The sequence below is a fragment of the Bos grunniens genome, chromosome 21 (genome assembly GCF_055505025.1).
Source record: "Bos grunniens cultivar Pamir isolate PY7600 chromosome 21, Bosgru_T2T1.0, whole genome shotgun sequence".
Lineage (NCBI taxonomy): Eukaryota > Metazoa > Chordata > Mammalia > Artiodactyla > Bovidae > Bos > Bos grunniens.
In genome coordinates this window covers 67,807,970-67,833,325 of record NC_141185.1, presented here as the reverse complement: position 1 = coordinate 67,833,325, position 25,356 = coordinate 67,807,970, and the positions used below count along the sequence as shown (strand labels likewise).

The window sequence follows — 25,356 nt, the reverse complement described above, 5'->3', positions numbered from 1 at the left end:
TAGTCAACCACTTTGCCTTTTTGCATTTCTTTTTCTTGGAGATGGATTTGGTCACCACCTCTGGTACACTGTTATGAACCTCCATCCATAGTTTTTCTGACACTCCATCAGATCTAGTCCCTTGAGTCTATTTGTCATTTCCTTTGTATAGTCATAAGGGATTTGATTTAGGTCATACCTGAATGATCTAGTGGTTTCCCCTACTGTCTTCAATTTAAGTTTGAATTTTGCATTAAGGAGTTCATGATCTCTGGATGACTCTATTTTCCAGAGTGAATAATTCATTTTCTCCTATTTGCAGAGGCAGTCTGCTGGCCTTCCCTGTCCTGTCCCTGGGTTTTAGGACCGCCCCTAGATCATGTGGAGGCCTGGCTGATCGTTCCCTACCTTCCTACTGCAGAGTTCGGTGACAGCTTTCAGAGTGTCTGCTGGCATTGGAACCCACTGATTCCAGAGAAGGAGATACTTACAGGACATATACATACATGCAAAGCTATCCATTTACTTATTAGATGCTGGCTCATCTCCATTTCTTTTATTTTCTTTGTTATTTTTTTCCTCCTTCAGATTTCAGTTTCTTCTCCTCCTTCAGAAATCCTTTTTTCAACAACATAAAAGAGTAAATTCCCTCAGACTAGTCTGAGTAAAAACCAAAAAAGAATTTTAAAAAAGAGAGACTGGCCCAGTTTCTGACATGTTGAGTTCTCTGTTGCCATCAATAAAAATAAAATAAAATAAAATGGCCAGTACAATGTAGAGAGTTGCTTTCTCAAAGTCTGTGTGATTTCCCCCTTAGTTAGCATATCTGAACCAGTATCTAAAGTTTACCTCTTTTCATCCTATTAATAACATCTCTGGAATTTGTACATTGCTGGATCTGGCAGCTTTGATGAATGTTTTTGTCATCTGTTCTATTGGTTCTTATAATTCACTGTCCATCTGCCTGGACTATCCCCTGCAGATTGGCCCACTTTGGAAGCATTTACATGGGTCCTAATGAAGATTATGCACCATTCACTGAGATGCTGGTCTCAGAAACTGGGATCAAGAAGCTGCTTCACAGATTCTATTTACCTGAGGAAAATGTGACCTTAACTGAAATGTGTAAATTGTCCTTGTGACTTCTTTAATATTATGTATAGAAATTTCATCATACTTTTACTTGCCATACTTAAAGGTTATGTTATCAATAAGTTTAAAAAAAACATAAGATTACCATAAAATCCATCAATTCCACTTCTAGGTATATACCACAAAGCTTTAAAAGCAGGAACTCAAACACATTTGCACGTTTATGTTCATAGTAGCATTACTCACAATAGCCAAAAGAAAATAATTCAAAAGTTCATCAAAAGATAAATGGATAAACAAAATGTGGTCTATACATACAATGGAATAGTATTCAGTCTTAAAATAGAATGGCACATGCTACAGCATGGATTAGCTCTGAGAACTTTATGCTAAGTGAAAAGTAGCCAGTCACAAAAGGACAAATATTGTATGATTCCATTTATACAAAGTAGCTAGAGAAAACAAACCCACAGAGATAGAAAGAAGAATGGTTGCCATGGGCTGGGGAGTGAGAAGAAAATGGGGAGTTGTACATTAATGAATACAGAGTTTTAGCTTGGGAAGCTGAGAAGTTGGAAGACAGATGGATGTTGGTGATTGTTACATGACAATGTGAATGTCATTGCTAAAGAAAATTTAAGAAGCTAAAGTGCTAAACTGAAGCTTCAGGGTTATTTTGATTCAAAAACACCTTGGAATCCATATCTACACTGTTCCACCACCTAGAACAGTGGTGATGTTCATGGATTTTTCAGTGAAGTAACTTACCATAGTTCTGACACCCAGACACAGATGGAGGAGTATGGAAGATCTTCAACATGGCTACAACATGACCTCATTGTATTCTTGGGGCTATCAAATCCAATTTGGCACAGTTTTAAAAAGGGAAATATTTTAGTCAAGTTAAAGTATTCTTGATGAAAATGTCTACACTAAATCCAAGTGCAGCTTTGTTTTGACATCTAGTTTATAGGAGACTGTCAAATGATGCAAAAAATGACATCACCATCAAATCCAGAACTTGAACATTTCATGAGGCAATTGTCCTAGTCTCTTCCAAATATCATGATCAAAAAGGACTGAGAAGATGCAGTCACCAAATACAACATGTCAATCTTGGTTGCACCTACTTTTTTTTTTTTAATTGAGCTATAAAAAACATTTCAGAGAGGGGGTGGTCCCAAGATGGTGGAGGAATAGGGGAGACCACTTTCTCCCTTGTGAATTCATCAAAAGATCATTTGAATGCTGAGCAACTTACACAAAACAACTTCTGAACGCTGGCGAGGACACCAGGCACCCAGAAAGGCAGACCAATCTCTGCAAAAGGAGGTAGGACAAAATATAAAAGACAAAAAGAGGGACAAAAGAGTTAAGGACAGAGACCTGTCCTGGGGAGGGAGTCCTGAAGGAGGAGAAGTTTCCAAACAGCAGGAAACCCTTTCACAGGCAGGTCTGTGGGGAGTTTTGGACTCTCAGAGAGCAAAGTAACTGGGAGAAGAAAAAAACTACAGAATACACGCCTAACCACAAGGGCCAGTGGAGAAGTAGCCCAGACGCTCGTGTATGCCACCTGGGAGTGGGGGCTGGACAGAGAGGCATGGGCTGCATAATCAGTGCTTAGGATAAGGACCGGGCCTGAGTGCCCTGAGGACAATCTGAGGGAGCTAATGGGAGACGGCAACCTAAACTGTGGAATTGCCAGAGAGAAAAGAAAGAGAACTTTCCTGCGAAAGGCTCTAACGTGCACACCGGCCTGCTCACAGAACAAAGGATTGCTCCAATACCAAAGAAGAGCTAGCCAGCTGCATACAGGCCCCTCTCCCACTCCCCCTCCCACCCCTGCTGGAGGCTGAGAGGTAGGAGAGCGACACCCAGAGCTAGAAGGCAAGGGGCTGCTGCAATCTTGGCCACAGAGACTGGCATCCTCCACCAAACTGTGAGCAGGCTCCCAGTTGCTAACCACATCTTCCTGGATGGTTGACATCTGCCAGTAGGGTCACAGCCTGAGATCAGCTCCCCAGAGGAGACACACAGCACATCTGAGGCAGTGCTCCCGTGGAGCACCCTGGAAACAAAGTGGCTGGGACTGGGGAGGTGATTAAGATGCAGAGACCACATGGGACAGTGCGCTCACCAAGCACCTGGTCACCGGAGCTGCTTGGACCTGGGAAGGGCACAAAACGCAGGCCCAACTGAGTCTGTGCCCTTGTGGAGTACCCAAGAACCTGAACCTAAGTGGCTTAGACCTGGGAAGTGCACGAAACCCAGGGCCCACTTTGGACAGTTCCCCTGCAGAACAACCTGGAGCCTGAGCACTGTAGACTGGGAAAGCACATGCCTTGTGAGTGGGAGCAAACCCACTGTGGCCAAGACACTGCGAGCACTCCCCACACATGCCAGTGATATTTTTTTGCAGTGTTTCTCCCTTCCCACAGCACGGCTGAACAAGTGAGCCTAAATAAGTGACCACCTTTGCCCCCTTGTGTCAGGGCGGAAATTAGACACTGAAGAGACTTGCAAAAAGAGGATCCAAAATAAAGAAGAAACTGCTCTGGAAGTGACAGGTGCGACAGATTAAAACCCCGTCATTAACATTGACTAAGCATTGGAAGGAGCTTATGCTTGAAAACAAGCACAAGCTGGAACAAGGAACTGTCAAACTGAATTGATCCCATACTGCCCAAAACAGCTCCAGAGAAATTCCTAGATGTATTTTTACTATTACCACTTTTTAATTTTTTTAAAATTTAAGTTCTTTATTACTCCTTTAATTTTCATATTTATAACCTATTACCTTGCAAAAAAAGACTATTTTTTATGATGCTCCCTATTCAATTTATTAAAAATTAAAATAAACTAAATAAGCAAACTTATGCTCCAAACTTATGCTGCTCATGTGGAAGACACAATAGAGACTGTCTTGCAATAATAAGTACAAATTCTTGCTACAGAGATGGAGAAATAAAAGGACAATTCCATTTGCCAAAAGAAAATTCACTGTACACATTTTATTTACAGTTTTGTACACTGTCTTAATATGAATGGGACTGCCTTTCTACTTGACCCAATTTTTTAACCAAAACAAAATAACCTAAATAATACAAAGTGTTAAAATACAGCATTAAGATACAAAAACAGACATACTAATTCTAATTAAGAATGAATTATGATGTTACTTTCTTTTTATAATCCACAATTAAGCTTAGGAAATCACAAAAACATAGATCACTGATTTGAATGAAATGCATAAATTTTTAGTAAAGTGTAGTTAAGTTACAAAAGAAGATTACCAAAGAATGCACAAAATTGATGTTTATTCCACCTTTGTGTCATATTCCTGGATCCTTCACCAATATTACATGAGAAAGAAAAACTAAAGCAAAACAAATGAAAAACTGAAATCAGAATCACTAATCTTATCAAGTGGGAAAAAAATAAATTAAAATCTAGCAACCATCAGCAAGAGTATAGCAAAGATAATGCTGTAAAAAGAAACAAAGAAAATTGCCAGAAAACTGTATGCATCATACTCTTTCAAATCAGCAAAATATGCTCCTGCATACAATAGAACATAAACAAAATCATTGTCTTGTCAGGAATAGAAATGAAAGCTCTTTTTCTTTCTTTCTTTCTTTTTTTAATAGTGTAGATGGGTCAAATGTGTTTGTAATGGTTAATTCTATTAAGCTATTACAGAGTGGAACAGGAACACATTTATGGATTCTGGGGATGATGTGTACTTAATTCTTTGATTGGGATAATGGACACTCAAAAAAAAAAAAAAAAGAAGAAGAAGAAGAAGAAGAAAATATGTACACAGAAGTATTAAGACAAAGGCAAATGAGACTTCTCTTATATCTTAGCCACATTTAGATGGAAATCAAATTTAAATGCAGTCCACGCTTCTTTTGAAGAGGATTTGGTTCGGTTCCAAAATTTCAATTGCTTGAGGCAGTCTCCTATGAGAATACTTAGAAGGTGTCTTCTTAAACGACAAACCTATTTTTAATGGTGGAGCCACTCTGAGTAGCTGTGCCTGCATAGGACTGATAACCAATCACTGTCTTTGGAGGAAGTCGTAACCTTTCCTTGTGCACCTTCTCTACGTGTATAGCAGCTTCTCTGTTTTCACATTCAGTAGTCTACATTGCTATTTTATCACCTTTAGCTCTAACATTAACAATAACTCTACATACATCATCACTGTAGCCATCAAAAGATTCTCCAATAAGGCACAGCAGTGTCTCTAGCCAAAAACAATCGAGGTCACTTCGTCTCTGCTGTTTGTTCAGAGTAATTAGCTGTCATCCTCCTCATTTGTTTTTCTCATCTTCCCACATAGACTCAATACCATCCTTTAAAAGTGAGTAGTCACAGCCAGGCATTAAATTACTAGACAACTGGATGTGGTTGTACAGAGCCCAAAAGTCATCAACAATATCAAACTTAGAGATTAATCAAAGGTTTGCTTGCCAAGTTTTGCTTTTATCATTTTTTAAAAACCAGAGTGCCCATCTGTTCTGTAAAGGGTGTTTAATATAGTGTTCTGGGTTAGCAACCTCCTGATTAGATTCTGTTTTCTCTTCTATGTAGGCGGGGGATTTGGAGTAGGGGTGTTTTCCTAAATTGGGAGGGAAGCCAGTAGAAGAGATAAAGAGAAAATCAAATGGAAAATTAACTTGAAAAGTTAAGTTTCTATTTTCAATAAACTGTGTCTGTGAGATCTTCCAGACGGTAAAGACTCAGAAGAACAGACAGATCTAGACCCATGTGCATTCTCTGAGGCATGCACGCAGAATAGAAAGGGTGAATGAATGGAAGACAGGCACGTGTGAAACCCAGCAGGTCCTGCTGGCAACCACACAGGCAGCAGCTCTCCATAGGCCTCGCTTGTCCCCCAAAATGACCCTATTTTTAATGTAAATTTCATATATATATATATATATATATATATATTTTTTTTTTTTTTTTACAATTTTTGTGGTTGGTTTTGTTTTGTATTTTTAATATTGTATTTTTGAGAGTCTAAACTCTACTCTAGATTTTTAATCTTTGCTTTTTGGTATTTGTTATCAATTTTGTACCTTTAAGAATTTAATCTTCAGTATCCATTTTCACTTAGGGGTATGATTACTTGTTTGATTGCTCTCTCCCCTATTGACTCTCCCTTTTCTTCCCCAAGTCACCTCTATCTCCTCTCTCCCCCTTCTCTTCTCTACTTAACTTCGTGAATCTCGCTGGGTGTTCCAGGCGGTGGGGAACACTTAGGAAACTTATCACTGGCTAGATTGGGCTCTCCTCTTTTGACTCCCCCTCTTCTCCTGATCACCTCTATCTCCTTCCTCCCTCTTCTCTTCTCCGTGTAACTCTGTGAACCTCCCTGGGTGTCCCTCACTGTGGAGAACTGTTTCACCTTTAACCTAGAAGTTTTATCATCTGTGCTGTATGGATGGATAAGCCTTGAGGCTACTGTAAGAATAAGACTAAAAGCCAGAGGCAGAAGGCTTAATTCCAAAACTTGAGAACATCAGAGAACACCTGATTCCAGGGAACATTAATAGACAAAAGCTCACCCAAAAGCCTCCATACCTACACTGAAACCAAGCTCCACCCAGGAGCCAACAAGTTCCATAGCAAGACATACCAAGCTAATTCTCCAGCAGAGCAGGAACACAACCCTGAGCATTAAAAGAAAGGCTGCCCAAAGCCATGCCAAAGCTATAGACACCCCAAAACTCACTACTGGACATTTCATTGCAATTCAGAGAAGAGATCCAGCTCCACCCACCAGAACACAGATGCAAGCTCCCCTAACCAGGAAACTTTGTCCAACCCCAGCTACAGGGAGCAGGCTCCACAATAAAGAGGAACCGTGAACTTCCAGCCAAAGAAAGGACACCCCAGATACAGAAATCTAAACAAAATGAAATGTCCGAGAAATATTTGGCAGGTAAAAGAACATGATAAATGCCCACCAAACCAAACCAAAGAGGAGGGGATAGGGAGTCTACCTGAAAAAGAATTCAGAATAATGATAGTACAGATGATCCAAAATCTTGTAAACAAAATGGAGTTACAGATAAATAGATTAGAGACAAGGATTGAGAAGATGCAAGAAATATTTAACAAGGACCTAGAAGAAATAAAGAAAAGTCAGTCAATAATGAATAATGCAGTAACTGAGATCAAAAGCACTCTGGAGGGAAACAACAGTAGAATAACTGAGGCAGAAGATAGGTTAAGTGAGGTGGAAGATAGAATGATGGAAATAAATGAAGCAGAGAGGGGAAAAAAAGAATTAAAAGAAATGAGGGCAACCTCAGAGACCTCTGGGACAATGTTAAATGTCCCAACATTCGAATCATAGGAGTCCCAGAAGAAGACATAAAGAACGGGCATGAGAAAATACTTGAGGATATAATAGTTGGAAACTTCCCTAAAATGGGGAAGGAAACAGCCACCCAAGTCCAAGAAACCCAGAGGGTCTGAGACAGGATAAACCCAAGGCGAAACACCCCAAGACATGCATTAATCAAACTAATGAAGACCAAACACAAAGAGCAAATGTTAAAAGCAGCAAATAACATACAAGGGGATTCCCATATGGATAACAGCTAATTTTTCAATAGAAGCTCTTCTATTGAAAGAAGCCAGAAGGGAATGGCAGGACATACTTAAAGTGATGAAAGAGAAAAGCCTACAACCCAGATTACTATACCCAGCAAGGATCTCACTCAAATATGAAGAAGCCAAAAGCTTTAAAGACAAACAAAAGCTGAGAGAATTCAGCAACCATGAAACCAGCTCTTCAACAAATGCTAAAGGATCTTCTCCAGACAGGAAACACAAAAAAAGTTTTATAAACTCAAACCCAAAACAACAAAGTAAATGGCAATGGGATTATACTTATCAATAATTACCTTAAATGTAAATGGGTTGAAAGCCCAATCAAAAGATGAAGACTGGCTGAATGGATATAAAAACAAGACCTTTATATATGCTGTCTACAGGAGACCCACCTCAAACCAAGAGACATAGCAGACTGAAAGTGAAGAGTTGGAAAAACATATTTCATGCAAATGCAGACCAAGACAAAGCAGAGTAGCAATACTCATATCAGATAAAAGAGACTTTGAAGTAAAGACCATGAAAAGAGACAAAGGAGGACACTACATAATGATCAAAGGATCAATCCAAGAAGAAGATACAACAATTATAAATACATATGCATCCAACATAGGAGCACCTCAATACATAGGCAAACGCTAACAAGTATGAAAGGGGAAATTAACAGTAACACAATAATAGTGGGAGACTTTAATACCCCACTTGGACCTATGGATAGATGAAGCAAACAGAAAATTAGCAAGGAAACACAAACTTTAAATGATACAATAGACCAGTTAGACCTAATTGATATCTATAGGTCATCCCCACCCCCCCCCAAAAAAAAACAATGAATTTCACCCTTTTCTCAAGTGCACATGGAACATTCTCCAGGATAGATCACATCCTGGGCCATAAATCTAGCCTTAGTAAATTCAAAAAAAATGAAATAATTTCAAGAATCTTTTCTGATCACAATGCAGTAAGATTAGATGTCAGCAACAGGAGAAAAAAACTATTAAAAATACAATCATATGGAGGCTATACAACACACTTCTCAATAACCAACAAATCATGGAAGAAATCAGAAATGAAATAAAAATTTGCATAGAAACAAATGAAAATGAAAACATGACAACCCAAAACCTGTGCTGCTGCTGCTGCTAAGTCACTTCAGTCGTGACCAACTCTGTGAGACCCCATAGATGGCACCAGGCTCCTCTGTCCCTAGGATTCTCCAGGCAAGAATACTGGAGTGGGTTGCCATTTCCTTCTCCATCCAAAGCCTATGGGACTCAGTAAAAGCAGTGCTAAGGAGAGGATTCATAGCAATACAAGTTTACCTCAAGAAACAAGAGAGAAAACAAATAAATACCCTAAACCAACTAGGAAAAGAGGAAATGAAGAACCTCAGGGTTAGTAGAAGGAAAGAAATCATAAAAATTAGAGCAGAAACAAATGAAAAAGAAACAAAGGAAACTATAGCAAAAATCAGCAAAACTAAAAGCTGGTTCTTTGAGAAGATAAAGAAAATAGACAAACCATTAGCCAGACTCATAAAGAAAAAAGGGGAGAAGAATCAAATCAACAAAATTAGAAAAGAAAAAGGAGAAACCACAACAGACAACACAGAAATACAAAGGATGGTAAGAAACTACTATCAGCAACTATATGCCAATAAAATGGACAACTTCAAAGAAATGGACGAATTCTTAGAAAAGCATAACCTTTCAAAACTGAACCAGAAAGAAATAGAAAGTATTAACAGACCCATCACAAGCACAGGAGTCGAAACTGTAATCAAAAATCTTTCAACAAACAAAAGCCCAGGACCAGATGGCTTCAGAGGTGAATTCTACCAAAAATTTAGAGAAGAGCTAACACCTATCCTACTCAAACTCTTCCAGAAAATTGTAGAGGAAGGTAAACTGCCAAATTCATTTTATGAGGCCACTATCACCCTAATACCAAAACCAGATAAAGATGCCACAAAAAAAGAAAACTACACGCCAATATCACTGATGAACATAGATGCAAAAATCCTCAACAAAATTCTAGCAAACAGAATCCAACATCATATTAAAAAGATCATACATCATTAACAAGTAAGCTTTATCCCAGGCATGCAAAGATTCTTCAATATTCACAAATCAATCAATGTGATACACCACATTAACAAATTGAAAGATAAAAACCATATGATTATCTCAATAGATGAAGAGAAAGCCTTGGACAAAATTCAATACCCATTTATGATAAAAACTCTCCAGACAGCAGGTGTAGAAGGAACATACCTCAGCATAATAAAAGCCATATATGATAAACCCACAGCAAACATTATCCTCAATGGTGAAAACTTGAAAGCATTTCCCCTAAAGTCAGGAACAAGACAAGGGTGCCCACTCACTACTACTATCCAACATAGTTTTGAAAGTTTTAGCAACATTGATCAGAGAAGGAAAAGAAATAAAGGGAATCCAGATTGGAAAAGAAGAAGTAAAACTCTCCCTGTTTGCAGATGACATGATCCTTTGCATAGAAAACCCTAAAGACACTACCAGAAAATTACTAGAACTACTCAATGAATATAGTAAAGTTGCAGGATATAAAATTAACACACAGAAATCCCTTGCATTCCTATACACTAACAATGAGAAAACAGAAAGAGAAATTAAGGAAACAATCCCATTTGCCATTGCAACAAAAAGAATAAAATACTTAGGACTAAATATACCAAAAGAAACAAAAGACCTATATACAGAGAACAATAAAACACTGATGAGAGAAATCAAAGGTGACACGAATAGATGGAGCAGAACATAGAGCAGAAATAAATGAAAAAGAAACAAAGGAGACTGTAGCAAAAATCAGCAAAACTAAAAGCTGGTTCTTTGAGAAGATAAAGAAAATAGGCAAACTATTAGCCAGACTCATCAACAAAAAAAGAGAGAAGAATCAAGTCAACAAAATTAGAAAAGAAAAAGGAGAAACCACAACAGACAACACAGAAATACAAAGGATGGTAAGAAACTACTATCAGCAACTATATGCCAATAAAATGGACAACTTTTATTGTCTTTTATATACCATGTTCATGGATCAGAAGAATCAATATAGTGAAAATGAGTATACTACCCAAAGCAATCCATAGATTCAATGCAATCCTTATTAAGCTACCAATGGTATTTTTCACAGAACTGGAACAAATAATTTCACAATTTGTATGGAAATACATAAAACCTTGAATAGCCAAAGAAATATTGAGAAAGAAGAATTGAACTAGAGGAATCAACGTGTCAGACTTCACACTACACTACAAAGCTACAGTCATCAAGACACTATGGTACTGCTACAAAGACAGACATATAGATCAATGGAACAAAATAGAAAGCCCAGAGATAAATCCATGCACCTATAGACACCTTATCTTTGACAAAGGAGGGAAAAATATGCAATGAAGAAAAGACAATCTCTTTAATAAGTGGTGCTGAGAAAACTGGTCAACCACCTGTAAAAGAATGAAACTAGAACACTTTCTAGCACCATACACAAAAATAAACTCAAAATGGATTAAAGATCTAAATGTAAGACCAGAAACTATAAAACTCCTAGAGGAAAACATAGGCAAAACACTCTCTGACATACATCACAGCAAGATTCTTTATGACCCACCTCCCAGAGTAATGGAAATAAAAGCAAAAATAAACAAATGGGACCTAATTAAACTTAAAAGTTTTTGCATGATGAAGGAAAGTATAAGCAAGGTGAAAAGACAGCATTCAGAATGGGAGAAAATAATAGCAAATGAAGCAACTGACAAAGAATTAATCTCAAAAATATACAAACATCTCATGGAGCTCAATATCAGAAAAATAAATGACCCAATCAAAAAATGGGACAAAGAACTAAACAGACATTTCTTTAAAGAAGACGTATAGATGGCTAACAAACACATGAAAAGATGCTCAACATCACTCATTATCAGAGAAATGCAAATCAAAATCACAATGAGGTACCATCTCACCCCAGTCAGAATAGCTGCTATCAAAAAGTCTACAAACAATAAATGCTGGAGAGGGTGTGGAGAAAAGGGAACCCTCTTACACTGTTGGTGGGACTGCAAACTAATATAGTCACTATGGAGAACAGTGTGGAGATTCCTTTAAAAACTGGAAATAGAACTGCCATATGACCCAGCAATCCCACTGGTGGGCATACACACTAAGGAAACCAGAATTGAAAGAGGTACGTGTACCCCAATGTTCATGGCAGCACTGTTTACAATAGCTTGGACATGGAAGCAACCTGGATGCCCATTGGCAGAGGAATGGATAAGAAAGCTCTGGTACATATACACAATGGAATATTACTCAGCTATTAAAAAGAACTCACTTGAATCAGTTCTAATGAGATGGATGAAACTAGAACCTATTATACAGAGTGAAGTAAGTCAGAAAGAAAAACACCAATACAGTATATTAATGCATATATAGGGAATTTCAAAAGATGGTAAGGATGACCCTATATGCAAGACAGCAAAAGAGACAGATGTAAAGAAAAGACTTTTAGACTCTGTGGGAGAAGGCAAGGGTGGGATGATTTGAGAGAATAACATTGAAACATGTATATTACCATATGTGAAATAGATAACCAGTCAAAGTTTGATGCATGAAACAGGGCACTGAAAGCCAGTGCTGTGAGAAAACCCAGAGGGGTGGAGTAGGGAGGGAGGTGGGATGAGTTTCGGGATGGGGGACACTTGTACAGCCATGGCTGATTCATGTCAATGTGTGGCAAAACCACCACAATATTGCAAAGTAATTAGCCTCCATTTAAAAGAAATACATTAATTAGAAAACATTTTAGACACAACTGGTAAATGCTAATATGTAGAAGATATTAGATGATATTAGGGAATTGAAGTTAAGTGTAATTATGCTGTTGAAGGAATACCAGACCACCTTACTTGCCTCCTGATAAATCTGTATGTAGGTCAAGAAGGAACAGTTAGAACTTAACATGGAACAACAGATTGGTTCCAAGCTGGGAAAGGAGTACTTCAAGGCTGTATATTGTCACCCTGCTTATTTAACTTTGGAGAAGGCAATGGCACCCCACTCCAGTACTCTTGCCTGGAAAATCCCATGGATGGAGGAGCCTGGTGGGCTGCAGTCCATGGGGTCACTAAAAGTCAGACATGACTGAGTGACTTTACTTTCACTTTTCACTTTCATGCATTCGAGAAGGAAAGGGCAATCCACTCCAGTGTTCTTGCCTGGAGAATCCCAGGGACAGGGGAGAATGGTGAGCTGCCGTCTATGGGGTCGCACAGAGTCAGACACGACTGAAGTGACTTAGCAGTAGCAGTAGCAGTTATTTAACTTATGAGCAGAGTACATCATGTGAAATGCCAGGCTGAATGAAGCACAAGCTGGAATCAAGATTGCCAGGAGAAATATCTATAATCTCAGATATGCAGATGACACTACTTTTATGCCAGAAAGTGAAGAGGAACTCTTAATGAAAGTGAAAGAGGAGAGTGAAAAAGCTGACTCAAAACTCAACATTAAAAAAACTAAGACCATGGCATCTGGTCCCATCATTTCATGGCAAATAGATGGGGAAACATTGGAAACAGTAGAGATCTTTTTTGTTGTTGTTGGGGGGATCTCCTAAATCACTGCAGATGGTGACTGCAGCTATGAAATTGAAAGACACTTGCTCCTTGGAAGAAAAGTTATGACCAACCTAGACAGCATATTAAAAAGCAGACATTACTTTGCCAACAAAGGTCTGTCTAATCAAAGCTATGGTTTTTCCAGTAGTCATGTATGGATGTGAGAGTTGGACTATAAAGAAGGCAGAGTGCTGAAGAATTGATGCTTTTGAACTGTGGTGTTGGAGAAGACTTGAGAGTTCCTTGAACTGCAAGGAGGTCCAACCAATCCATCCTAAAAGAAATCAGTCCTGAATATTCATTGGAAGGACTGATGTTGAAGCTGAAGCTCCAATCCTTTGCCCACCTGATGTGAAGAACTGACTTCTTAGAAAAGATACTGATGCTGGGAAAGATTGAAGGCAGGAGGAGAAGGGGACAACAGAGGATGAGATGGTTGGATGACATCAGCAATTCCATGGACATGAGTTTGAGCAAGTTCTGGAAGTTGGTGATAGTCAAAGAAGCCTCGCATGCTGCATCTATGAGGTTGCAAAGAGTTGGACACGACTGAGTGACTGAACTGAACTGAACTGATGCTGTTGTAGTCATGGAGAATTCTTTTTTTCCCTAAGAGATGCATGCTGAAGAAGTAAAGTAGTGTAATGTACTTTCTAATAGGTCCATAAAAAGTGCAGCTAGGTTAGGTAAAGAAGTTCACATGACAAAGTGTGGAATATTGAATATTGTTGGTGGATATGTGAATGTTCACTGTAGTAGTCCTTCAATTCTTCTTTATGTTTAAATTTTTCATAATAAAAATTTGCGAGGAAAATTGATTATGTTTACCATCATATAGTCAACATAATATTGCTACGTAGTCAAGTCCAGGTTTGTTTTTGGCCTCCTGAGGAATCTGTTTGTTGATATAAAAAGGAACTTCATGAACAGAAATCCAATTTGAGCAAGAGAAATGAAGCTCACAAGCAAGTTCCCATGTTAAATTTTGAAGCTCAGAAAAACAACCACAAAAAGAGAATTTAGAGTATGTAAAGGTAGGGCTACTCTCACTCCAAGTCTGAATGGGAAGAGATGCTAACCCAGAGCCCTGTCATTAAAACCTATAGTGGACTGAGCCTTCACCATGGTCAGCACAGAGGGGCACCCTTCTTGGGCAGTGCCTGAGAGGGAGGGTGCAAAGCAGAGTGTAGGCTAGATCTCTGCAGTTTCACCAGGACTGATCTAACACAGTTCTGTTACACTGTTGGGGACTTTTTGCATACACTAAGTTGGCGTTTTCCTTTAATTTACCACAAATTTCTGACCTGAAAAAAAATGTAACTGGAGAAATGCCAATTAGGATGGATGAAAAAAATATTTTCAATGTGCAGTCTTGATTCTTGAAGAAACATAATGCATCTTTAAGCAACATGACACTCCTTCTTTCTGCCCTGCCCTCCCTCCACCCCTGCCTACCTGGCCTGACCACCCTGCTCGATGCACCGTGCCGCTCCAGCTTTCCCAAGTTTTCTAAACTGGTCTGAAGGCACATATCCTGTCCAACCCTCCAACTACCCTTTCTGCTCCATGTCCATCTGGCCTACCACTTCCAGGGCAATTTTTCTAATATGTAACACCAATCATGTGTTCTCTCCTTCTTAAAATACTCTAAGAGTTCCCATCACCCCTTCAGAATGAAGCCTAGTTCCTCACTATGTCACACCAGACTCTTGCCTCTCAGTTCAGTTCAGTTCAGTTCAGTCACTCAGTTGTGTCCAACTCTCTGCGACCCCATGTACTGCAGCACACCAGGTCTTCTCTTGCCTCTGCCTCCTCTGAATTTCTAATTTCACCTCTTTTCTTGGTTTTCCCACCTCAGCTCTACCAGACTAGCCTGTCTCCCAGCTGAAGAGTGTTTCCTTGTGTTTTTCCCTTCTCTTCTTCCTCATAATAAGTATTTACCTAGCACTGACTGTGTCCTCATCCCATAGGGACTAAGGAGGGAGTGGACAAGGTAAATGGGGACCTGACTATCTGCAGGTGATCAGATAAGAATGGAGAAAGTGTTCGAGTATTTCCTTTTCTGGAAGCTCCTTGTCTCCCTCGTCTACCTGAGGAAGGCTCATCTTCCTCTGTAGCATTTCCCTTGACCTTCCTCCCCTCCACATACCCTTCCACACACTCCAGAACCTTCAGCTGTCTCCAACCCTTCCTCCCATGTTTGGAACAGTTTGCATTTTTCCACCACAAATGTAGCCCCGTCAGGATCAGGATTTCTGTCTCATTCACCAAGGAAGGGAGTGTGTCTCGCAGGGACCTAGTGACCTGTGCCATTGGGACATGCTGGTAAATCCCTTAGAGAGGACTTAGTTTCCACAGCAGTGAGACTTGGATGCAGCCATGGGAGTGTGAATGTGGGAACAGGACCCAGTGGGCTCTGTGCTGGAGACTGACTGGACCAACACATTACTTCACTAAATTATGTGGCTGATTGATGGGAAAATTAAGGGAGAGTTTTGGATTTCCTCCCTGGTGCCCATCAAGTACAGTCATCTCTCAGTACCCACAGAACCGTCTCACCCACCTTCACTCCTAAAGATGCTAAAATCCATGCATGTTCAAACTCCTTTTATAAAATGATATGATATTTGCATGTAATCTGTGCACATCCTACCATATATTATAAACTCTCCAGATTACTTATCTAGGATGGGCACAATAAAGGACAGAAACAGTAAGGACCTAACAGAAGTGGAAGAGATTAAGAAGAGGGTAACAATACACAGAAGAACTATACAAAAAGTCTTAATAACCCATATAACCACAATGGTGTAGTTACTAACCTAAAGCCAGACATCCCAGAGTGTGAAGTCAAGTGGGCCTTAAGGAAGCATTACTATGAACAAAACTACTGGAGGTAATAGAGTTCTAGTTGAGCTATTTCAAATCCTAAATGATGATGCTGTACTCAATATGCCAGCAAATTTGGAAAACTCATCAGTGGCCACAGGACTGGAAAAGGTTAAAAAGGTCAGTTTTCATTCCTATCCTCAAAAAGGGCAATGCAAAAGAATGTTCAAACTACCATACAATGGCACTCATTTCACATGCTAGCAGGGCTATGCTCAAAATCTTTTGAGCTAGTCTTCAACAGTACGTGAACCGAGAAATCCCAGATGTACAAGTTGGGTTTATAAAAAGCAGAGGAACCAGAGATCAAATTGCCAACATTCATTGGATCATAAAGCAAGAGAATTCAAGAAAAAAATCTACTTCTGCCTCATTGACTATGCTAAAGCCTTTAACTGTGTGGATCACAACAAACTGTGGAAAATTCCTAAAGAGATGGGAATACCAGACCACCTAATCTGTTTCCTGAGAAACCTGCATGCAGGTCAGGAAGTAACAGAACTGTACATGGAACAATGGACTGGTTCAAAATTGGGAAAAGGGTATATCAGTGCTGTATATTGTCACCATGCTTATTTAACTTATATGCAGAGTACATCAAATGAAATGCTAGGCTGGATGAAGCTCAAGCTGGTATCAAGATTGCCAGGAGAAATATCAACAATCTCAGATATGCAGATGATACCACTTTAATGGCATAAAGTGAAGAGGAACTAAAGAACTTCTTGGTAAGGGTGAAAGAGGAGAATGATAGAGCTGGCTTAAAACTCTACATTCAAAAAACTAAGATCATGGCTTTCTGTCCCATCACTTCACAGCAAATAGAAGGAGAAAAGGTGGAAACAGCACCAGATTTTATTTTCTTGGGTTCCAAAGTCACTGCGACTCTGACTGCAGTCATGAAATTAAAATATGCTTGCTCCTTGGAAGGAAAGCTATGGCAAACCTAGACAGGATATTAAAAAGCAGAGACATCACTTTGCTGAGAAAGGTTAGTTTAGTCAAAGCTATGTGTTTTTTTCAGTAGTTAGGTATGGATGTGAGAGTTGGATCATAAAGAAAGCTGAATGGGGAATAACTGATGCTTTTAAATTGTGGTGCGGAGAAGACTCTTAATCCCTTGGACTTCAAGGAGATCAAACCAGTCAATCCTATAGGAAATCAGTCTTGAATAATCCTTTGACCACCTGATGCAAAGAGGCAACTCACTGGAAAAGACCCTCATGCTGGGAAAGATTAAATGCAAAAGGAGAAGGCGGTAGCAGAGGAAGACATGGTTAGATAGCATCATAGACTCAATGGACCTGAATCTGAGCAAACTCTGAGAGACAGTGAAGGACAGGGAAGCTTGGCTTGCTGCAGTCCATAGGATCTCAGAGTTGGAGATGAAGAATTGATGCTTTTGAACTGTGGTGTTGGAGAAGACTTTTGAGAGTCACTTGGACTGCAAGGAGATCCAATCAGTCCATCCTAAAGGAGTTCAGTCTTGGGTGTTCATTGGAAGGACTGATGCTGAAGCTGAAACTCCAGTACTCTGGCCACATCATGTGAAGGGTCGACTCATTGGAAAAGACCCTGATGCTGGGAAGGATGGGGGCAAGAGGAGAGGAGGATGACAGAGGATGAGATGGCTGGATGGCATCACCGATTTGATGGACAGGAGTTTGAGTGAACTCCGGGAGTTGGTGATGGACAGAGAGGCCTGGCGTGCTGTGATTCATGGGATCGCAAAGAGTCGGACTCGACTGATCCACTGAACTGAACTGAATTGAACTTATGACTGAACAGCAACAATATAACTACTTATAACATCTGATACAATGTAAATACTATGTAAATAGTTGTAAATATAATGCAAATAACTGCTACATGTGGCCAGTTTTGCTTTTTGGAACTTTCTGGCATTAGTTTTTTTTTTTTTTTTTCCAGAATACTTTTGATCCAAAGTTGATTGAATATGTAGAGAGGAACCCACAGACTCCAAGGGCAGACTGTACTTCCATCCCCTTGCCCTGCTCTATTATTTCTCAAGCACTGACCACCTTCAATACAGCACATCATTGATCATCTGTCTTTGCAAAAAATAGATCTTCACAGGTAGGAATTCTTATTTATTTTTTGTTGTTACTGTTAACTGGGGTATCCTGAGTGTCCACAGTTGTGCCTAGCACCTAGTAGGTGCTTAATAAATATTCCGAGAGGAAATGAATGTCTGTGTCTTAATCCCTTTGGGCTTTATAACAAAATGGCACAGAGTGGATGACTTATACAACAGAAGTTTATTTCTCATGGTTCTGGAGGCTGGGAGTCCAAGATTAAGGTGTGGGTGGGATCTTGGTCTGCTGAGAGGCTGCATCCTGGTTCATAATGTGCACCTTCTTGCTGTATACTCACATGGAGGGGCTGAGACATCTCTCTGGAGCCTCTTTTATAAAAATCCAATCCCATCCCTGAAGGCTCCATCCTTATAGTTTAATCACCTCCCAAAGATCCCATCTCCTAATGCTATCATCCTTGAGCATTTGGATTAGCATATGAACTTTGAGGAGAGAGAAAATTTAGATCATAGCAGTGTGAAAATATAATCTGAGTTTGGAAATACCTTCAGACACTTTGGCCACACCGAGAAGGATCCCTATCCAGGTGTGCTTTGCTCATGGCTCTGGCTGTGATGGGCTTTGTGACTGCAGCTCAGAAGCAGAAGCCAGTGGGGATGACAGACAAGGACAGACAAGGACATGGTCACTCTGGTTTCCTCTTAGTTCATATTCATGGTGTGGCTGCATCCCTTGAAAACACAGGATGGTGAAGTTTGTCAATAACTTAGATTCCTGGGCCTGGCCATCTACATCCCACTTCTATCCAAGGATGGCACAAGAACACCCAGTGTTTCCTGCAGCTCCCCCCTGCTCTGTGATTCCTTGTCCTTCCTCTCCATTAGGACCTGTTTCCTGTTCTGTATACTGTTAAATGTCCCCAAGGAGTCAGCCTGTCCCTGCCATCCTTGGAAGACTGGGAGGATAGGAGCAAGGCCAGCGATCAGAGCTGGCCCTGTTGCCCTGAGGTGGGGCATATGAAGGGGGAGCACCTCCTGGACCAACAAGGAAATCAAGCACAAGGCACCCCCTCCCCAAAGAGCAGCAGGAACTCCAACCCCTGACTGCCTCAAATGCAGGGGTTTCCCTCTCTAGGGATGGTGTCTAGTGGGTGTCACACTGCCTGCCCCCGGCCCCTGCAAAACTGAGAAGAGCAAAAAGCTACCTTCAAACACAAAGACAGTCCTTGTGGAGTCCTCACCACATACTATCACTTTTCCCCAGAAGTGGGCTGAGTTTTCTTGGATGGTTCAGGAGACTGACTGTGCTCATCTCAGCCCAAACCCATCTTCAGGGACCTCCTGTTGTAGCTTGATATAGGCCACAGGGGAAGTATTTACACCACAGAAATTGGCAGATGCTATATATAATCAGAGCCAGTTTCCCAGAGAGTCCCAGTTAAAAAAGCATGTAAAGTTTCATGGCCATCTCTGTGCAGTCGCTACATTATAGTAGAGTGACAGTGAAAGGCATCCCCGCAGTAATTCTCCCAGGTCACAGGTACAGATCAGGATTCTGATGGACACATGGGAACATGTACCTGTCTAACTCTTTACCAGGTTTGTAATTATTATTCCAAAGCAAAATAATCTTTTAGCTGCACAGCACCGCTTCATCTGGAAACTTGGAAGATTTTTCCTTATTGAACTGTGTATAATTTTCCCAAGTAAATGTATTTGAATAAATGTTTATTAGAATAAACTCCTAAGAGAGTAATTCCTGGGCAGAGGGTATAAACATTATTAAAGTTCTAAATACATGTGATCAAATTGCTTACCCAGAAGCTATCAACATATACACTCTCCTTGCAGTCAGCCCAATTCACCAATGCCTCTCCAGCCCTTGTAATCAACACAGAGAGAACATTCTCCAGCCACCTCCGTTCATCCCTATGTAGGCTCTGCTTTCCAATTAAGCTGGATAGATTCTGGAAAACGAGCAGATTCTGTCCCTCTGACCTCCGTCTGCTCCTCTGCTTCTGTGTTCCTCCCATACAGAGGCTGTCCCTTTCTCTCTTCTGCCCAACTCTCTGTCTCTCTTCTGTGAGTGCTGCAGGCACCTCACAAGCAGCTGTCAGCTTGTTGCAACGTCACATGTCACATAGAAACATACAGATGTAAACTACAATATATAAAATAAACAAAAGTGAGGCCCTCAGGATGGCAGAGAAGACATGAAGATCCCCTTCCTTCCTACAAATGCATCAAAAATACTTCTGCATGTGGAACAGCTCCTACAGAACACCTCCTGAATGCTGGCAGAAGACCTCAGACTGCCAAAATGGTAAGATGATCTCCACATAACAGGGTAGGGTAAAGAAATTTAAAAAAATAAAATAAAAGAGAGAGAGAGAGAGAGAGAGAGAGAAAGGAATCCAGACAGAACCTGTGCCTCTAGGAGGGAGCTGTGAAGGAGGAAAATTTTTTGCACACAAGTGAATCCCCTCACTGGTGGGGACAGGGGGAAGTTTCAGAGCCTCAGAGGAGTGAAGCAACAGGCATGTGGAGAGCAAAGCAGAGAAAATTCTGCTTAGATGTTGGTGCTAACCAACACCCCTCAGCATGAGACATTTGTTTGCATGCCCGCCGGGGTGGTGGGGGCTGGGTGCTGAGGCATAGACCTTGGAGGTCAGACCCCAGGGAGATGACAGGGATTGACTGCTGTGAAGACAGCCTGGGGGTGCTAATATAACACACCTGAGGAAGTCCAAGGAAAAGCTGGGCTTGCTGGAGAGGCAAGAGATCATTGTCGTGGGGTGCATGGAAAGGGTGGGCCAGCCCAGGAACCTCTAACTCCGTGCGCTCACAGACGGGAGGGCACCATCTACATAGGCTCCAGAGGCGGTACAAACTTTGGTGGCTATCTCCAAGTTCAGAGGTGGGCAGGAGACCTGCCTCGGCTTCTACAAACGTGTGAGCAAGCGCAGGTCACCACCCTTAGCTTCCCAGAAGCCTGCAGCCTGGCACTGCCATGCATCCTATGGTCCGGGTACGACTCCCCCAGGAGAACACGTGGCCCACCTCAAGCTGTAGCAACTCCCTGACATCCTCTGCCACCACAGGCACTCCCCTCATGTTCCGACTGGGACTGCCATATCACTCACTCTGCCTGGCCTGAATGAGCCACTGAGCCCCAGGCAACCACAGCTTTCACCTTCTCATCTGGGTAGAGAACAGCCATCAGAGGACAGCACACAAACAGAGGCAGATCCAAAACTGAAACTGAGTTCCGGAAGTGTGACCAGTGAAGAGGAAGAGTCTCGTGTGCAGCTGCAGGAGCAACAGGTTAAATTTCCGCAATTGGCTTAGTAAACTCTACATCTGTGAGCTGTGTGCTTGGTCGCTCAGTCTGTCATGTCCAGCTCTTTGTGACCCCATGGAATGCAGCCAGTCAGGCTCCTCTGTCCGTGGGATTCTCCAGGCAAGAATACTGGAGTGGGTTGCCATGCCTCCTCCTCCAGGGGATCTTCCCAACCCTAGAAAATGTGTGTTCTCACATTTGAGGCCATGAACTTTGGGGGCAATTGCAGATTTTGGAGTCAAGCACATGCTGGCATAAGGCCAGATCAAAGCCTGAGCTGGCCCCACATTGTGCACAGCAGGTCCAGAGACCTTCCTAGAAATACTGAAGGACTTCCTGGGTAGGCACACTGGGTAAGGCTCACTGTGGAGGTAAGGGCATTGACAGCTGAGGCTACAGGAAAATATTCTTCTTCCTACTACTCTCTCTATATATATGCTTCCATTCTACTGATGTTCTTTTTATTATTCTTTTAATATTTATTTTATTTCCATTTTATTTCTTATGCTGTAATTTTAAAATATATTTTAATTTTACTTTTACTATTTCTACTGTACTTTTTGGTTATATTCCCTTTTTCCCATGTTTTTCTTTTTTCTTTTGTTTGAATCTTATTTTAACTATATTTTATATTTTCCTATTTTTACTGTACTTCTTTGATGTTTGGTAACTTTTCCTTTTGTTTCCATCTCTATTTTGTTTTTAGATTTTTTCCTTTTCATTGTATTTTTGCTTGCTTTATGTTTTCTTTGCCCCTTTTTAGTTTGTTTTCTGTGTTTGATTTCCTCTTTATTTTTTGTTTTTGCTAGTTGTTTTTAGTTTTGTTTCCCTTTCTGGGCTGTCTTATTGATTTGATCACTCTCTTCTTTTTTGTTTCCTCTTTTTTCTTTCTTATTTTTTTTTTCTCTTCTTACTTTTTCTGAGTGTATTTCTTTGTGTGTTTTTGGCTGTTTAGTTTTTCTTTTACCATTTGCCTGGGGTTTTCTCTCTCCACTTTTTTTGTTTGTTTATTTACTTGTTTTTTTTTTCCCCCCCTTCCTCCTTTTCTTTTGTGCTGTGTGGCTTGCAAGGTCTTGGTGCTCTAGCCAGGGGTTAGGCATGAGCCTCCAAGGTGGAAGACCTGAGTCCAGAATGTTGAAGCACCAGAGAACTCCCAACTGCACAGAATGTTAATTGGTAAGAGCTCTCCCAGAAGCCTGTATCTCAATACTAAGACCTAGCTCCAACCAACAGCCAGCAAGCTCTAGTGCTGGATGCCTCATACCAAACAACTAGCAAAATAGGAACGCAACCCTGCCCATTAGCAAAAAGTCTGCCTAAAGCTATACTAAGCTCATAGACAGCCCAACCCAAAGCACACCACTGGATGCAGCACTGCCCAACAAAGAGACAAGATCCAGGTCTACCCACGGGAACACAGGCACGACTTCTCCCCACCAGGAAGCTTGCACAAGGCTCACTGGAGGCAAACACCACAAGCAAGAGGAGCTATTACCCTGAAGCCTGCAGAAAGGAGACCCCAAACAGTAAGTCAAACAAAATGAGAAGATAAAGAAATATGCAGCAGGTGAAGGAAAAAGGTAAAAATCCATAAGACCAAACAAATGAAGAGGAAATGGGCAGTCTACCTGAAAAAGAATTTACAGTAATGATAGTAAAAATGAACCAAAATCTCAGAAATAGAATGGAGGCACAAATAAATAAAATGGAGGCACAGATTAAGAAGATACAAAAAATGTTTAACAAGGACTTACAAGGACTCAGTCAGTCAGTTCAGTCACTCTGTTGAGTCTGACTCTTTGTGATCCCATGGACTGCAGCACGCCAGGCCTCCCTGTCCATCACCAACTCCTGGAGTTCACTCAAACTCATGTCCATTGAGTTGGTGATGTCATCCAACCATCTCATCTTCTGCGATGTATGAAACTAAAGAACAAATAATTATTGATGAACAGCACAACAACTGAAATAAAAAATACAGTAGCTGGAATCAATAGCAGAATAACCGAAGCAGAAGAATGGGTAAGTGAGATGGAAGACAGAATAGTGAAAATAACTGAAGCAGAGTAGAATAAATAGAAAAGAATGAAAAAAAGTGAAGACAGTCTCAGAGACCATTGGGTCAACATTAAGCACACCAACATTCAAGTTATAGGGGTTCCAGAAGAAGAAGACAAAATGAAAGGGTATAAGAAAATATTCGAGGAGATTATACTTGAAAACCTCCCTAAGATGGGAAAGTAAATAGCCACACAAGTCCAGAAAGTCCCACACAAGGTAAACCCAAGGAGAAATATGCCAAGACACTTAATAATCAAACTAACAAAACTTATACACATATAAAAATATTAAAAGCAGCGAGGGAAGAGCAACAAATAACATGCAAGGGAATCCCCATAAGGTTAGCAGCTGATCTATTAGAAGAAATGCTGCAGGATAGAAGTGAGTGGCAGGATATGCTTAAAGTGATGAAAGGAAAAATCCTACAAGCAAGATTATTTACCAAGCAAGGATCTCATTCAGATTCAATGGAGAAATCAAAAGCCTTACAGACAAGTGAAAGAGAATTCAGCATCACCAAACCAGCCTTATAACAAATGTTAAGGAACATAAGAGAAGGAAAAGAAAAGGAAACAGAAGAAAAGGAAAAGACTTAAAAATGATAATAGGATCATATATATCAAGAATTACCTTAAATGTAAATGGACCAAATGCCCCAACCAAATGACAAAACTGACTAAATGAATACAAAAACAAGACCCATACATACACTGTGCACAGAGACCCACTTCAGACCTAGGGGCACATACAGACTGAAAGTGAGGCATTGGAAACAGGTATTCCATGCAAATGGAATTCAGAAAAAATTGGAGTAGCAATACTTATATCAGACTTTAAAGTAAATACTGTTACAAGAGACAATGAAGAACATTACATAATGATCAAAGGATCAATCCAAGAAGAAGATATAGCAATTAAAAATATACATACACACTGAGGAAACCAGAAGGGAAAGAGACACGTGTACCCCAATGTTCATCGCAGCACTGTTTATAATAGCCAGGACATGGAAGCAACCTAGATGTCCATCAGCAGATGAATGGATAAGAAAGCTATGGTACATATACACAATGGAGTATTACTCAGCCATTAAAAAGAATACATTTGAATCAGTTCTAATGAGGTGGATGAAACTGGAGACTATTATACAGAGTGAAGTAAGCCAGAAGGAAAAACATAAATACAGTATACTAACTCATGTATATGGAATTTAGAAAGAAAAAAAAAATATATACATACACCCAACATAGAAGCATATATAAGTTAAATAAGCAGGGTGACAATATACAGCCCTGACGTACTCCTTTTCCTATTTGGAACCAGTCTGTTGTTCCATGTCCAGTTCTAACTGTTGCTTCCTGACCTGCATACAGATTTCTCAAGAGGCAGGTCAGGTGGTCTGGTATTCCCATCTCTTTCAGAATTTTCCAGTTTATTGTGATCCACACAAAGGCTTTGGCATAGTCAATAAAGCAGAAATAGATGTTTTTCTGGAACTCTCTTGCTTTTTCAATGATCCAGCAGATGTTGGCAATTTGATCTCAGGTTCCTCTGCCTTTTCTAAAACCAGCTTGAACATCTGAAAGTTAACAGTTCATGTACTGCTGAAGCCTGGCTTGGAGAATTTTGAGCATTACTTTACTAGCGTGTGAG

General features: G+C 40.4%; 1 pseudogene; it reads right to left on the bottom strand.

The window, feature by feature from the left end:
• Positions 1 to 5,060: 5,060 nt before the first annotated feature.
• LOC147349843 (eukaryotic translation initiation factor 4E-like) overlaps positions 5,061 to 25,356 on the bottom strand; it is a 56,936-nt pseudogene continuing 36,640 nt past the window's right edge.